This window comes from Narcine bancroftii, chromosome 13 (assembly GCF_036971445.1).
Source record: "Narcine bancroftii isolate sNarBan1 chromosome 13, sNarBan1.hap1, whole genome shotgun sequence".
Taxonomy (NCBI): Eukaryota; Metazoa; Chordata; class Chondrichthyes; order Torpediniformes; family Narcinidae; genus Narcine; species Narcine bancroftii.
In genome coordinates this window covers 61,957,021-61,967,742 of record NC_091481.1, presented here as the reverse complement: position 1 = coordinate 61,967,742, position 10,722 = coordinate 61,957,021, and positions in this window count along the sequence as shown.

Below are 10,722 nucleotides of genomic sequence, written 5' to 3'. Positions count from 1 at the left end.
AGGGCTCTGTTCTTAACTGTGTTTGTAGGGGTCCTGCAGGATAAATTATGGTGCAGGAATTGACTCAAAATTCCTCCATATTCTTTTTTAGACTGCCACAATTCCTTGATTGTGGCGTTACGGCCTGCAGTCTAAAAATCATAATTTATTCACAGTCTTGATGAATGGACCCAACCCTCAACTTCCAACAGTGTGCGACCCACTGAGTTTCTCCAATAGATTTTTTTTTGCTCTGGAATCCAACATCTGAGGTCTCTTGTGTGTCTCATTCATCTATTAATCAAAGTTTGTTAGCTACAGAATAACTTGAGCAGGCTTGCCCTCACCCTATCAAAGATACAAATACTCTTCTACTTACAATGGTTTGACTACAGGTTACAATCAGTAGAATCCGTACTTCGAATTTTGAATTTCAATCTGTTCTTGTGCTTGCGATATACAGTATACTACGCTCTCGTGATGCTGGGCAATGGCAGTTGAATTTTAGTTCAATGCTTCAAACATTGTTCAGGCCCAATGTGCTTTTAGCTGTGTATGTTGATGGTAGGCTAGGCTACGCTAGGTGCAGTATTCTTTTTTGACTACAATTTTTCCACTTATGATGGGTTTTTCTGAATGTAATCCCATCATAAGTAGAGGAGAAACTGTATTCTCTTTGTTCTTTACATCCTTACCCACACTCTCTGCAACTCGAAACTCAAAGTAAAAGTTCAGATTTATTGTCAGAGTGCATCCATGACATCACATACCACCCTGAGGGCCAGACAGAATGTCTCCTTATCGGTCGTGCAAAAAACTATACTCAAGAAAATACACATTTACAAAAGAGGGAAATGAAAACAAATAAAGAAATGCCAACAAACTGACTGTGCAATAAATATTCAGTAATAAATAATGTTCAGAGTTCTTAAATGAGTCTCTGATTGAGTTTGTTGTTGATGAGTCTGGTGGTGGAGGGGGAGCAGCTGTTCCTGAACCTTGTGGTACGAGTCTTGTGGCATCGATATCTCTTTCCTGATGGCAGCAGCGAGAACAGAGCATTTTCTGGGGTGTTGTGGGTCCTTGATGATCGCTGCTGTTCTCCGATGGCAATATTCCCTTCAGACGTTATTGATGGTGGGGAAAATTCTGCCTGTGATATATGGGACAATATCCACTACTTTTTGCAGTAAACAACTTTTGCAGAAACTAACTTGTTTTCTCACTTTCCCATTTTTGATGGGGGGGGGGGTCTTTGTCCTGAAATGTAAATTCTATTTTTTTCTCCACAGATGCTGTCTGACCCACTGAGTGTTTCTTGCATTTTCTGTTTTTAATTCAATCTCAATCTTGCATACACCAAACAGCTGCTTAGACTCAGCTCTTAGGGGAAGAGAATTTCAAAGAAGTTGCAACTCGTCTATGTAAAAAAAAAAATCCTCCTATCCTTGTCCAAAATAGATTCAGGGCGAGCAACCATTTTTTAATACTCACATTCCATCTTAAGTAATTCCTATGCTATAAGCGCTCTGTGATTAGTAAGGGATTGCTTAAGGTGGTACGAGAATGGAAAGAAAAAAGTTTGAAAACCCCTGTTTTAATCGTCCCTCATTGACTCGTTATGTGCATGGTTTCAGAACTCCAAAGGAAATGGGCCAATGACAATTTTTCTCAAGCAAAATAATTCAGTAACAATTGGGTCTAGAGAAGTGGTTCTCAACCTTCCCTTCCCACTCACATCCCACTTTAACCAATCCCTTACTAATCACATATTATTTATGGCATAGGGATTACTTAAAGTGGGATGTGAGTTTAAAAAAAAGTTTCCCACCCCTCATAGCCCAAGGCAATACCTCATCTTGGAATATTCTGCCTTGCCTTTATTCTCCAAATCTCCAATGTGATATTTGGAGTTTCTTTACTCCTCAATGCATTTCTCTTCAAATTTCTGCAAGAGTGACTTTCTTTTGACAGCTTCTCTTAAGGGCACACAAACTAGATCCTGTGGTTCAAAATTGTCATTTCAACGCATCTGGGTTAATGGTTGGAAAATTATGGAGTGGGAATGTGCAATTTTATGATATTGGCTCCATGTGCAGTTATCTGCCAGGTCCACTGAAGAGTAAAATCTATGTCTCTGTGAGTTTTTCCTGCTGGTGTGGGATGTGTTCTTTAATGACTCTGAACATCCAAGGAAGTTCATCTGCAGAGCCCAGAAACAAATACTCAAATGTAAAGGTACATCCTGTTGATTTAATAACTCCTCGCAGATTGTGTCCTTGGAACTGTTGGAACTCAGAAATGGCCTTTCAAGAAGGAGCAAAGCAATAATTAATGTTCACAACCAATAATACCTATATTTAGTATTGAAAGTAACTTAAATTTCTAACCTGGATAGTGATATTGCTCATACCACTGACTTGACCTTACCGCTGTTGTACAACTGGTATGCAAAATGATGACAAACCCAGCAACTCCCATAGCTACCTCAACTACACCTCTTCACACCCTGACCCCTGCAAGGATTCCATTCCTTTATCTCAATTCCTCCCTCTGCGTCACATTTGCTCCCAGGATGAGGTCTTCCATGCTAGATCATCAGAGGTGTCCTCCTCCTTCAAACAATGTTAGGGTGGCACATTCAGCATAGCGGCTAGCGCAACGCCAGTGACTGGGACTGGGGTTCTCTTGAACTATTGAGTTACTCTTGAGAAGGGCCCATGAGCCACCTTCTTGAAACAGGATGGTCCTTCTGGTAGTAGCTCAATGGAGTTGGCTAAGGCTTCGAAGATGAGGTCACAACAAAGATGAAGGAAATGTTAACAGATTTCCAATTGAGGATGGTGTGTAACATGAAAGAGAACCTACAGGTGAAGGTGTTTCCGTGGAACTTCTGGCCTTCATCAAAGGTTTGGGAGATGCTGATATACAAGAACCTTCAAATTGGAACCACAATTCTGCCATATAACATGGAGTAAACCACAAAAGTCTGCAGATGCAGTGAACGCTGGAGAAATCAGCAGGTTACATAGCATACTTTATATAGCAAAGATGAAAAAAACACATAACCAGCATTTCGGGCTTGAACCTTTTATGAAGGTAAGCAGACATTTTATTTTATTCAGGTACTTGTCTACATTTTGCTCATAAATTGATGAAGGTGCCAGGCCTGAAATGTTGAAAATGTATCCTTATCTTAGCTACATGAGGTACACTGTTTGACCTGCTGAATTTCTCTGCGTTGTGTTTTTTAGGCTATGCAATCTTTTGAGTGTGCTGCCCCTTTCAACGAGATAATGGTTTATCCTGTGCCTAATTTACTTTGCAGTCTGCTCCCAAGATCTCTTGATTCCCATCAATCAGAATCCTGATTGCACACAACAAAGGAACATCTCTGGCTCTGAGGGTTGAAGGAACCAACAGGTTAATATCTATGTGAAGGAATTTCATTTGTTCATGGCCTGGACCTTATTCTAAAACTGTCCTGGTTCTAGACTCTCCAGTCTTAGAATCAGAATTTATTGTCATGAACAAGTCATGAAATTCGATGTTTTGCGGTAGCATCATAGAGCAAATGTACATATAACCATTTAACAAAACTACTATTAAAAAAGTGCATGAAAAGTAAGGCAGTGTCTATGGTTCATTGATTATTCAGGAATCTGATGGCAGCGGGGAAGAAACTGTCCTTGTCTGTTCATAGAGCTACTAAATAAACACACATACACAAGATTAGACAGCCAAAGGCTGTTTATTTGAGTTTGCCATCCTCTTGTATCCCTCCCGGCCTGGGCTCCACGGGACGGGGTGGGGTGGGTGGGGTGGGTGGGGAGAGAGGTGATGCCACTATGTGTTTGCCGCCAATCTGCGGGGCTAGTGTGTTTAAAGTAAACACGGTGGGAGCCCCGCACCCTCTAGAAAGAGGCACAGTCAACCTGCTACTCAGCACGCAGTACCGCGTGTGCGCGGTCCATTGCCCAGGTGAGAGCCTAGCGACGTGGCCCACGGCTCCACACATAGGCTGATGAGCCACATCGGCGATGGCCCACTACACAGCCACTAAACTACCGACCCCCACAACCCCCTGAATCGTCACTCAAAACAAATGAACTGACTGCATGCGCCTTTGGTGGATGCCCTTGTCGCCTGGGCTGAGGACAAAGATGGAGGAAGTAGGATCCACATGTGCAGGCTTAAGTCTGTCCACACTAAACAATTGCAATGTCCAAAGTATACACAACCCCGTCCCTCTTAACCACATGGAAACGGCTGTTGCAATGGTCTCCTGGGGCCTGTCTGTGCACAAACACAAAGACAGTGTCAAGGAGAGGTGAAGGTAAATGCCAGTTGTTTGGAATAGGTTTGCTAACTGTGACATTGCACTGAAATTGCTGAAGCACATTAGAGAAACAGCAGTTGGATGAGAAGTGAATGTCACCTGGAACCAAGAAAACCGAACCATAAACCATCTCCATGGATGATGCTGGCATGTCTTCCTTGGGGGCGGAACCCACAGCAACTCATCAATCCAACTGGGCCCAGTGAGTCAGGCTTTGAGCTGTTGGTGGAAATGTTCCACAAGACCATTGGACTGTGAGTAGTACATTGTGATGCAGTTGTGTGCCACAAAAGTGCGCAAGGGCAGTCCATGATGCAGAGGTGAATTGCCCTCCACAGTCTGAAGTGATGTGTGTGAGAACTCCAAATCTTGAGATCCAATTGGCAATGAATGCTCTGGCTCAGTGTCGCTGGATGGCAATGGGATGGCCTCTGGTCAGCACATGAATCGGTCTATGACCGTCAGAATGTATCTCATGTTCTGAGATACTGGCAATGGTCCGACCAAATCTATAAGCACATGTTCAAAACACCAGCATACCATCAGGAAAGGTTGGAGAGGCACCTTGGGGTGCCACTGAAGTTTTGAAGTCTGACAAGGGGTACATGTCTGGGTCTACTGCTCAACATCTTACTTAAGTCCATGCCATACGTATTTAGTTTTTGTCAGCTTGATGGAGGGATGAGACAAGTTGTGAACTTGGTCAAAAAAAGATATCACCTCCAAGACGCTGGAATCACTGGTCAAAGACATGTCTCAAAGCAGAGTTGGGCCGCCTAGGTGTGGTGCCACCCACTGTATGTCCAGGTTTGTAATGGCAGTACTGCATGCCTGAACATCGGGATCCACGGCCTGTGCACTGGCCAGGTCAGAGATATCAGCGACACCCTGGATATGATGCACTGGATAGAACGTCAGCGACCAGATTGTTTTTCCCTGAGACATGACGTACATCCGTTGTGAATTCAGAAATGTATGACAAGTGGGATTGCTGCCTGGCCGACCATACATCCGATATTTTGTAAAATTGGTGAAACGGTGACCCTCCAAAACATATCGGAATTGTGTAGATACAATGCTAACAGCTCGCGATCAAATGTACTGTATTTCATTTCTGATGGCTGCAGGTGGCAGCAAAAGAAAGCCAGGGGTTGGCAATGACCATTGACAGACTGTTCAAGAACTGCGCCCACCACCATATCTGAGGTATCAGTGGTGAGTGCCAGGGTAGCGCTGGGATTAGGATGTGCAAGCATTACTGCGGTGGCCAGAGCATCTTTGGCAGTTGGGAACCCAAGCTCTGCCTCTGTGGTCCAAGTAACTTCCTTGCGCTTGGTGGAGAGGAGCTGAAACAGTGGTCGAAGAATGTCAGTGGCTGCCGGAATGAAGCAGTGATAGAAATTTATCATGCCCAAGAACCTCTGCAGTCCCTTAACTGTGGTAGGCTTCGGAAAGGCATGGACTGCGTCCACCTTGTCGGATAAGGGAAAGACACCTTTGGCCATGATCTTGTGCCCCAGAAAATCGATGGTTGACTTGCCAAACTGGTATTTGCTAGGGTACATCCAAATTCATCCAGCTGTTGGAACAGGTGGTGTAAGTGCATGTGGTTATCTTGAGGATGTCATCTAAGTAGATGTAAGCAAGCAAATTCTAAAATCCCTGCCCAAAGTGTCCATAAGCCGCTGGAACATTTGAGTGGCATTCTTCAACCCAAATGGCATCCTAAGGAATTCAAGCAGTCTGAAAGGAGTAATAATTGCCATCTTGGGAATGTCATCCGCATGGACTGGGATTTGATGATATCGCTTGATGAGATCGCCATTGGAGAAAACACGGCAATTGTGCAGATGGGCAACAAAATCTTGTATATGAGGAATGGGGTATCTGTCAGGTGTAGTTATATTATTTGAGCCTGCGGCAATCACTGAATGACTCCATCCACCAGTGTTCTTGAGTACTACCTGTAATGGCAATGCCCAAGGTCTGAATGATTACCTAATTCCTCCATGGCAGTAAATTCAGTCTTTGCCTGCTGCAGCTTATCTGGCGGGAGACGACAAACCCTGGGGTAAATTGGCGGGTCTGAGGAGTTGATGTAATGGGATGTACCATGGTCTATTTTGGAGGTATTGAAATTAAGAGAGAGCACACCAAGAAATTTTTTGGGCAGGGCAACATAGGTGTCTTTGTGTGCACCCCGAGATGGGAAATTTGTTCTTTGCTGTTTATCAATAGGTACATTTGGAAAGTGGTGGCATTAACTAATTTCCTCCGCTTCATGTCGACCAGCAAGTCATGGGATTGTAGGAAATCTGCCCTCAAATTGGGCTGTGCAACTGAAGCCAAAACACAATCCCAATGGAATTTCGCTCCTCCTGTCCTAATCATGACGTGTCGCGTGCCAAAGCTGGGAATAGAAGTCCTGTTTGCGGCTTGAAGAGCAAAGTCTTGTTGATTATGTGTCCCCTAAAAGTATGTTGGTGGGAGCAAGCTGACCTCAGCACCTGTGTCTATGAGAAATTTGCGTTTACCAATGGCATCTTGAAGATACAGGAGGAGGCCAGTATATGTGCCAGCTGCGGAGGCCACCACTGGCAGCAGGCTCTGTTGTTTCTTGTGGTAGCTATATGGAGGCATGCATCTACGAGCATTTTTACCCACCGGTGATGGCAAAAACACCACTCTTGGTGCCCGTCGGTATGTTCCTCCTTCTTTGTTTGAACCATGGACACAGGTGGCGTGCAGGGCATGGGAAATAATGTATATGAGCAAACTCTTGCGTTGGCTTACGGTAGAGTATGTCAGCCTTCCGGGCCACGTCATGGGGACTGCGGAAATCCATGTTAGCTATTGGTCTTGAGGCATGACCCTGGGCTTTCAACAGGAATAGACTGTCAAAAAGCAAGCAATGAGAATGACCGTCCGCTAATGCGAGCATCTCATTCATCAGATCGGATGGATTCCTGTCACCTACCCCCTCCATATTCAAAAGCTGCATGCCGCACTCGTATCTGGTCAATTCCAGTGTGTCCAGGAGGAACTGGTGGAACCTGATGTCTTGGTTGTTTGCTGGGGAGTGCACAATAATTTCACTCACTTAGCTGCTGTGGCAGCATCCAACACCCTGACAATGTGCCAAAATTTCATGTCCTCAGCCATTATGCCACGAAGATGAAATTGGGTTTCAGCTTGATTAAGCCATACCTGACGTTGGTGGGTCCAAAATGGAGGCAAGTGAACTCCAACCATGTTAACTGCAGGTGTGGTGGCAGCTACTGCTGGTACTGCTGTGTCCATGATAACTGTAGATTCAAGCTTCGGCTGAATCTTGCAGTCGGGGTCACTGACTACACTGGTAGAGCTACTAAATAAACACACATACACAAGGTTAGACAGCCAAAGACTGTTTATTTGAGTTTGCCATCCTTCTTTTATATCCCTCCGGGCCCAGGCTCCTTGGGATCGTGGGGGTGAGGGGGGCGGGGGGTGACGCCACTATGTGTTTGCCGCCAATCCACGAGGCTGGTGTGTTTAAAGTAAACACGGTGGGAGCCCCGCGCCCGCTAGAAAGAGGCACAGAAAACCAGCGTGCCGCTACTCAGCACGCAATACCGCACGTGCATGGTCCATTGCCTAGGTGAATACATAGCAGCCCAGTCCGCTGCACTGCCGCTACCACTGTGCCTTTCTCTTGATGTTAGCACAGTGAAGAGGGCATAGCCTGGATGGTGGGGGGCCATGCAAATAGAGGCTGGTGTTTTAAGACACTGGCTCATGTAGATGTCCTTGATGGAATGAAGTCTGTGATGTTGCAGGCCAAGTTAACAACTCTTTGGGGTTTATTCTTGTCCTGAGAGTTGGCACCTCCAGAGCAGGCAGTGATGCAACCAGACAGAATGCTGTCCACGGTACACCTGTAGAAGTTTATGAGAGTCTACGGTGATATACCAAACCTCCTCAGACATCTCACAAAGTATAGCCGCTGGCGAGTCTTCTTTGTGATTGCATCAGCATGGAGGCTCCAGGACAGATCCTCAGAGATGTTGACACCCAGGAATTTAAAGTTCTTGAAGGTCCATCCTGTTAGCATTTCCCTTGTTAAACTCAGCATCTTGAAGTCTTTATTTCCTTGAATGAAGACTTGGTCCAGAGAACTTGAACCAAGAAGTACTGCAAGGTGATACTTTTTTGTCTCCATCTGGAATAAGATGGTCTCAAGAAACTGGTGCAGAATTTGGCCATTTGGCTCTTCAAGCCCTCATGACTGATCCTGCACCTTGCCCACTTTCCAAGTCTCCCAATATTCCCTGATTTCCTTTGTATCCAGGATAATCTATTGTCTGCCCCAGATGGAGAATTTCCAAGGGTTTTGAGTGAATAAATTTCTCCTCACTCTTAAATGCTCAGCTATTTATGATGATAACATTGGGAGATGCCTTAATTGCAGTGATAATCCCCACATCATATGATGCATTGGATGATGACATTAATCGCAAACCCTCTTGGGTTTTCCATGGCTAACGTTAATTTATGGAGATGGCTCGGAACAGCATCATCCCACCTAGGACAAGTTTGTGGGTGAGCCAGTGAGTGGGAGGGTGGAGATTTATTGCAATTTCTGAGGCAGCCAGAGCAGGTGGTAGGAATAATCTAATCATTGTCGATCCATTCCTCTGAAACCTCCTGGCTGATACAAGTTCAGGATTGGAGCCGGTGGAACACTTCCCACCTGCTTCTCATCGAGAGGTAGAAGTAGGGTAGGTGGGGAGATGTGCATGGTCAGAGCGTGACAGAAAGCAACTTGTAGAAAGGAGAGAAAATATCTTCCCTTTAAAATGAATAATTTTGGAAGCCCTACCTGTCAATAGCAGGAACAGAATTAAGAATGCATGCAATATTTTTTTAATCTTCAGTAGATTAGCAATTCAGTCTGATTGTCCAGAAAAGCCTCACACCAGTTGGGAGCAGCATGTTGCAGCGTTAAAGCTAAACCTTTTCAATCAAGCCAGGCTGAATTAATCACTTTCTTTAAAATGCCAATAAAATTCCAGCTTGCTGCAGGAGCTCCGACCAGCAGTATCAGCAGCAGGTTTCTTTCTCTATGCATGGATGTGTGCGTGTGTATATATTATACACATATATATCTGTGCTTCGATATACATCTATGTATATCTATGTGTGTGCAGGAGAAACACTAAGAGAGAAAAAGAGAGAGAGAGAGGAGAGAGAGCGCGAGAGAGAGAGAGAGAGAGAGACAGTCAGCTAGCCAGCCAGCCAGTGAGAGACTATTAAGTGGAGTTAGCTATTCAAGCACATAACCAACCCACGGCACTGCAGAACTCATAGCAGCACTATTCCATTCAATCCTCAAATTTTCATTTAAGGGAATTTTTCTTTCCCATGTTGGTAAGAGGAGCCATTTGTGGGTCAGCCTGGAGATGGAAGAAGCCTTTCTTTTGAGGTATGATACATTTTTAACCTTGGTTCCTAATGAGAGGAAATCAAAATCTCTCTGTATACAGCGTAAGCATTTGTGTGTGTGTGTGTGTGTGTGTGTGTGTGTGTGTGTGTGTGTGTGTGTGTGTGTGTGTGTGTGTGTGTGTGTGTGTGTGTGTGTGAATCTAAAGCTGGAAGTTAGCTTTTTTTTCAAAAAAGGGATGGTTTATGATTCAAAGAATCCAGTGCAAAATCAAAGCTTTCTGTATTGGAAGAGACCTATGGGAAAAAAAAGAGGTGGTTAACAGCAGGAAATAAATTAACAGCAGAGGGGGAGAGAAATAGAAGCAATATAAATTTGTCACCATTATCTGACGTGGAATCTATTTGGTAAAGCTGGCTAGTCTTCTGTGAGAAGATTCACGGAAACTGACATTTGGTGGATTGAATTTTGCAAGTCTTAGGGCTTTTAAAAGTGTGTGTGTGTGTATACGTGTGTGTGTGTGTGTGTGTGTGTGTGTGTGCGTGTGTGTGTGAGAGAGAGTGTGTATGTGTCAGTGTTTATATCTTTCCATGACTCTGTGGCATTGATAAATGGAATATTAATATTATTGCATCGTATAACTACCAAAGTAAAACAAAATCCCACTATACTTAATTTAAGGGCTTGTCTGACGGTTGCATTGGTAAAATATATTGCAGTAATCTTTTACTCTATAATTAAGGGACATAGCCTTGTACTGGAACTGTGCATTTAAGAACATCACTCAGATTTACTGAGTTAGAATTTCTGTCCATGATTTTTCTGACAGTCAGGACTCAACGTCGGACTGGAAAATCAGGTGGCAGTAGATTGAATGACCCACACTCGGGCAATGCATGAATCTGTAACATGGCACTGACGTATTCAGCAGGCTAATTTTTCATCTTTGCAGTCACATTGTATCGAGGAATAATCTTTGAAT